Source organism: Pyrgilauda ruficollis, unplaced genomic scaffold (assembly GCF_017590135.1).
Source record: "Pyrgilauda ruficollis isolate IOZ18807 unplaced genomic scaffold, ASM1759013v1 scaffold100, whole genome shotgun sequence".
Classification (NCBI taxonomy): Eukaryota; Metazoa; Chordata; class Aves; order Passeriformes; family Passeridae; genus Pyrgilauda; species Pyrgilauda ruficollis.
The window spans coordinates 70667-77407 of record NW_024508102.1 but is presented as its reverse complement, the minus strand read 5'-3'; positions in this window follow the sequence as shown (position 1 = coordinate 77407).

Below are 6741 nucleotides of genomic sequence, written 5' to 3'. Positions count from 1 at the left end.
GGACATGGTCCTGAGACTCTGAGATTTGGACAAGGTGACCTCTGGAGGGTGTTTCCATCTCAACCATTCTCTGAATCTGTGATTCTCGTTTCAGTTTTCCTGCACAAAGTACCTGTACCCTTTTTGGAAAACAGGGGAGGGGTGGTTCTTCCCTGGTATTGTTAACTCTGGGCCAGGAGCCTTGCAGATCACTGTGCTCCCCACACTTTTCTCTTGCTTTTCCGATGCTGCCCTCCTGCACTTTGGATCCTCTGAAAAGGAGATTTTCTTTCCAGCAATGAACTGTTAGCACAAGTTGGTGGGAGCATCTCCCATATGCCAGCTGCAGGAGATGCTGCTAGCCCAATCCCTCCTGAGAACCAGCATGAACTTTTTATTCCTTTGAATAACTCCCTCTCTCTCCCCCTGCCTTCTTCTGCTGGTTCATGTTCTGATAATCAATCACCTTTGTTCTCCTGTGCTCTGTCCTGTGATCTTCACTCTTGTACCTGTTCCCAGATCTCAGCACCGTCTAGCTTTTCCCAGGTTAACTTGAGCTCCTGCAGCTGCTTCATGCCCTGCTCCTGCTGACAGAGATGTTTACACCCATGGAAAGAGCTCCCAAGAGCTGCCTGTGCCTTGTCCCCCCTACCCTAGACACACTGACCTCCGTGTTTATTCTGGAGAAGGACTTTGCACAAGGGCATGCCGTGTCAGGACAAGGGGGAAAGGCTTTAAGCTGGTGAGGGAAGGCTTAGATTAGACATTAGGAAGAAATTCTTCCCTGTAAGGATGCTGAGGCCTTGGTACAGATTTTCCAGAGCAGCCATGGCTGCCCCATCCCTTGAAGTGTCCACAGCCAGGCTGGGCAGGGCTTGGAGCAACCTGGTCTACTGGAAGGTGTCCCTTCTCATGGGCAGGGGGTGGAATGAGATGAGCTTTTAGGTCCCTTCCAACCTAAAACGTTCCATGATTCTGTGATTTATCAGCTCACATTCCTGATAATCAAGGATTCTTTCAGCCTCTGCCTGGACTAGAACACTACCTGGCTGGGCAGGGGACAGCAGAGTCACTTGCCACCTCAGGAGGACCCCCTTATATTTATAAACCATACTGGGTTTCCCTGAAGCTGAAGCATTCAGAGTGTCCACAGCATTCCCCAGATCCCAGCTTCTTGTGTCCTCTTAAGTATTTTCAAGCCACCTCAGTTGCAGGCCTCAATGATCCTAACCAGCCCCACAAGCCCTGATTTATCCAGGAGTGTTATGGAACCCCACCCCTGTGATCATTTCAACAAGATGCTCAGGAAAAACCAGCTACTGCCTTCCCAGGCAAGTTCAGCTCTCCCTAGCACAGTGTCAGAGCCAACAGCTATTGCAGATAAGATCATGAATAGTTAATGTTCTCAGTTACCCAAGCATATTTAAAAATTAACACAAGCCTTGTGCTGATGAGAGTAAAAAACTGGGTCATCAAAGACAGGAAAAAAACAGAAAACAATTGCATTTACCCCTGGGCTTCACTAATGACTGGGTTTTTGTGGAGGATCCTAGTTCTTCCTCTCTTTAATCCTTCAGTGGTTTAATACTGGATGCTTCATTAAAGCACCTTCCCTTTTGCCTGTCAGGTTCTGGATCTGCTCTGAGCTGACCAGGATGGAAATGGGCTTGAAACACAGCACAGCAGAGAAGGGACAACCTCAGAGTGTGTCCTTTAATCCAAGGGCCTTTTCCTGCTGTGCCCAGAGGCAGTCCTGGCTGGGGTTGCTATTTGGAGGGCAATGGAGCGCTATTAAGTCCACTGTTTATCTCATTTTCTCCCAGTGAGTTGCCATTTATCTGCTCTGTGAGGGACATGGCACTGATTGAACTCTGAGTGGTTACTGACAGGCACAGCCGCAGGGTCACTCCTGCTCTGCCCTCTCCATCTCCTGGTGATGTTTCACATCGGGATTTCTCACACACGAGGCAGAGCTGGGCTGAGGGAATGGTTAAAGCTCCATGCCAGGAGCCCTGACCAGAGATCAGAGCATCCTCTCTCTTGGATGAGGACTCTCATTCCAGCTCATCTCTCTTGGCAAAGGCAGATCTTCTTTGAACAAGATCCTCTTGCACATAACTTGCATGTAACACAGGATAACTGCTCTGCTCATCACTTGGAGGGTTTGATTTCACATTAGGTTTAATGTATCTTCTAAAGACTTATGAATGTAATTCGCTCCAGCAGTTGGAAACATCTCTTCTGTCCTTGCACAGATTTATCACTGACACCATTTGCTCGATGCTGGATGCTGCAGGAGCATCTATTGAGCAGAGTGCTGTGATTTGTGATTTGCCAAAGGGGATTTTGAGATGCAGAAATAAATGTGCCCTGCTCCATTAATAGCTAGCAGCCTGCTGAGAGTATCCCTGGCAGCATGTGTGGCTTGGGAAAGGTCTGGCTGAACTCAGTGAGGAACTGTTCTGTAGAACGGGACAGATCCTGTGGGCTCATGGCACCAGGTCCTGCCCTGATGGATGTGGAACATTACTTGTGTCATGCGCAGTGGTGCTTTTCCCTCCCCTGGGCTCTGTGGCCATGGAGCTGGCAAGTTTCTGAGCTGGCTGAGGTGACACCAGGGTCCTCTCATCCTCCCTGTGACCACATCCTGAAGCTGAGATCCTACAGTGGCCGGGATGCCCCATGGGCAGTGGTACCTGGCTCCTTGCTGTGCTCCTGCCCTCCCTTTCAGCTTCTGCTTGGGTCTGACTGTTCTGATTTCTTGCTCCTGGTTAAGGAACACAAGGTTTTTGACAGATGCCTTTGCCATTATTCTTCCCCTAATGCTGTTGTTGTTTTGTGTTACTGTCAAATTGCATCTTCCTAAAGTCCTTCCCATTTTGTCAGCTGCAGATGAAGTGCACGAAGGGCTGAGTAATCTCCTAGCTCTGTCTCGGGAAATTGCCTTTTATTATTGATAACGCAGCACTGCCTTTGGAGGACACAACTCCACTGTGAGCTGGAGCAGGAGCTGGGGAGCAATGCTCAGCCCTGCCGGTGCCTGTGGGTGCTCCAAGGGAAGTGAACCTGCCCCTGGCCTGAGCAGGTGGCAAAAAGAACCAAGCAATGCTGCAGCAAGGTGGATCTGAGGCTGGGAAACTCCTGTCAGGCACCTCTTATGGAGGAGAAACCTACTGCAGGAAAGAGTCTGATCCTGCTTGGAGCATCCCAGCCTCTCCTCCTGCACCTCACAGGGAGCAAGGCAACTGCTTTCCCACTTTGTGCTTGTCCCCATTGCAGGTGAGTAGTGTGGCACCTGGAGGCATAGCTCAAAGACAAGCCCCATGATGTGCTAAAAAGTCCTTGGCACCAGGACAGTTCCCGCAGCATGGTTCAGCTGGTGGGAGCTGTTCCTACCCTCAAAGCTGTGTACAACAGACCAGATACTGCTGGACTGCTGCAGAGCAAGAGGAGCAGGGCAGACCCTGCTCCCAGGTGTGGGAAGTGGCAGCTCGGAGATCCATGAGGCACAGGGCAGGTGGTGCATTCTGGGGTGCAGCTTTACAAGAGCTGCCTGAATCTTCCCAGACATATCTATACCCTCCTGTGCCGCACAGGAGCGTGGACAGTGCTCAGCTGTTCCTTTGGCCTTTCTCCCAGGCAGCCATACAGGGATCTGCCAACAGTGGGCACAGGGATGACACCCCTGGTGCCAGTGCTGCATTCTGGGACCCTCCACCAGCACCTGCTGCCGCCTCTGATACACGTCACAAACTGTTAACCCTGCTTTGTGGGTATTGTGGGGCAGGAAGACTGATGGTCCTTGAGCACAGCATCCAGCTGCCCAAACAGGATCCAGGCTCTTTGCAGCACTGAGTTCATTGTGCTTCCATGAAGGTCATTCCCTTGGTGCGGGCCTCCTCCTGCTTGGCTTGCTGGTGGAAGTCCAAAGCCAAAGGCAGTCCATATCTCAGTGGTGCTGTGAGCAGAGCACCCAGGCTGGGAAGGGGCTGAGGGCTCTGTGCTAGCGCCCTTTGGCAATGAACTGGGCAGAAAACTGCCGAGTCAACACAAGCCCAGCAAAATACTCTTGTTGGAAGCCACCACAGCAAGCACTACTATTTTGCTGATAAATCTGATTTTTAAATGAGCTGATTTTTAAATGTCAGGCTGGTAAATAATGCATCTCGTAAATGAAGAGAGCTGGAACCAGGCTGGAACAAGCAGCCAGTGCTGCAGGTACAGCAAGTCCTGCACAGCAGGGAGAACAGTGGCAGCAGTTCTTGGGACCACATTCCCTGCACTGCTTCTCAAATTCCTTTTAAAAGTCTTCAGTTCCCACAGCACATTCCATGAGCTTTTCACATAAGCATAAATCCAGGAGTAGCATTGATGGGAACAAAAAGATTTTATAGATGTGAACTTCAGAGAGCAATAGGGAAAGCAGGAGGTTCTTGAGGCAACAGCCCTTGGGAGAGATGGATCTTTTTCATTTCAGGAGCATTTGCAGCCACATCAGAGCCATTCTGGTGGCCTTCTTGCTCCAGATCCTGACAGACAGCTTTTCCTAACCTCTTACCACCAATACTCGAGTAGAACAGATTGTTAATCACTATTAAAAGTCCCAGGAGCTGCACAGTACTGTGTGCTTCCTACCTGCCTGGAACAGATGGGGCAGAAACTCCCTGAGGTCTTGGATACGTGTGGCTTTGCATTGGATAAAATCCCGTCACCTCCAGCTTTCTGAGAGGAAGCCCAGCCCTGAGTGGGCTGTGCTGGGGAGGGTCTGTCCTGGGTGCAGCCCTGAGCTCAGTGCTGTGATCTGAAGGGTGAGAACTTCAAATCACCATGGCTGGTCAGTCTTGAAAATCACTTGTGCTGAAGGTTGTCACTGGCTGCTTGTGGCACATCCCTGTGCACGTGCTGGCCATACAGACCCCCAAAACTGTCCTGTTTGGCTTCTAGCTCCTCTGCAGATGTTTCAGCCTTCTTTGGGTGCAGCAGCCAGAGAAGAGATCTGTGCAAGGGAAGGATTTGGAGCCAGAAAGCGCTTGGACTGCGTAGCAGCTGGAGCACGTCCTGATGAACAGGTTTCCTCAGGGCTGCAGGGGAGTAAACCTAGGGCAGATCCCAGTTTGTTTCGTGAGTCCTGTCACCATCACATCTGGTGGGGACCTGGGGCCTTCTGCAAAGCAGGAGCACTGGCACAGAGCAATACCAACACAAACACCCCAGGAGTGGGGCTGGGGCTTGGTTTGGTGGCAAAGCTCCAGGAACCATGACTTCCCAGAAAGGCTGCTGCCCATCTCTGGAACAGGCAGTGGCACAAGCTGCTCAGAGCAGCTGTGGCTGCCCCATCCCTAGAAGTGCTCAAGGCCAAGTTGGACAGGGCTTGGAGCAACCTGGTCTAGCAGAAGGTGTCCCTTCTCATGACAGGGGGTGGAATGGGATGAGCTTGATGGTGCTTCCAATGCAAACTGTCCTGTGATTCTATGATCTTTGGGCAGGCTGCGAGGAGCAGAGTTGATCAGTGATTAATTATGTGCTATCGGAAGCAATTACTGATCAACAAAGTGCCTTCAGGCAGCCTGAGGAGCCTGTGGGAGGGGTGTAAAACCAGCACAATGGTCTCCTTGAACACTACTGAATGTGTAGAGAAGAGTTAATGGCTAATTAAAACTCTGGATGATTTCCAGGGTGATAGTCAAGGTGCTTGTGTACTGGTGTTAAAAGACAAATTCTTCATTGCCAATCCAGCTACCATCCTTGTTCAGTTAAACTGCAGCAGATCTCCCACAAAGGTAATTTTCTGCTTCTCTAGCTTGATTCTATTCATATTTTAGAGGGTAATTAGCATCACTTGGTGTCCTTATATGCCCAACTGAAACAATTGCACCTTATTTCAGTAGTGAAAGTTAATGCCTCTCCATGTAGGTTAGTGTCACAATTTAGGATGAGCACTAGGGCCAGGCAGAGGTGGGGACCAGGGCACCATTGCCACTGCTGCTGCTGCTGCCAGCAGCCTGGTGCTTGCTCCAGTGCAAAGACTCCCCAGTTTCCGTTTGAGCTGTTTTCTGGATGCTGTGGCTGGCAGCAGTGAGCCCACAGTGCCAGCGGCTGCCTCTGCTACTCAGCAGTGGTCAGAGGGGTGCACGACAGACCCGACTGCGGCAGGCAGCGCGTGACAGCACACCACGGCACACCACGGTCACACGTGCTTTCAGAGTCATAGGGGATGGTGACAGGGCTGTCACCTGCCACACAGTCAGAGGGCTCAGCGAGCAAACAGTGCCTAGAAAATGGCAACCACACATTGTGTTTGGAGGCCTCATTTATGGAGCTGCTGATGAGGCATCAGTGACTTTGATAACGTCAAGGACTAGAAAGTAAATGCTTCCACTATAAATCTTGTCTGCTTTAAAAGTAGGTTATACTTTCAAAGCGCTTTAGTTCTTAGGAATTTAATATTTCTATGTCAACTGTAAGACAAGTAATTGGATGGTGAGAAGGTTGTTACTGGAACCTGAGATTAAAGGCAGGATTTGAAATGCTGTGTTGTGTGCAGGTGGGTGTTTTTGTTCATTGCAAATGTGACTCTGAAGATTTTGCTGGCACCATTTCTGTTTGAAATAATGGAAGCACAGAATATCCTGAGCTGGAAGAGACCTGCATGGATCAGCTCCTGGGCCTGCACAGGAGAACCCCAAAATCCGCCCTGGGCCTGAGAGCATTGTCCAAATGCCTCTTGAGCTCTGGCAGCCTTGGGGCTGTGACCATTCACTG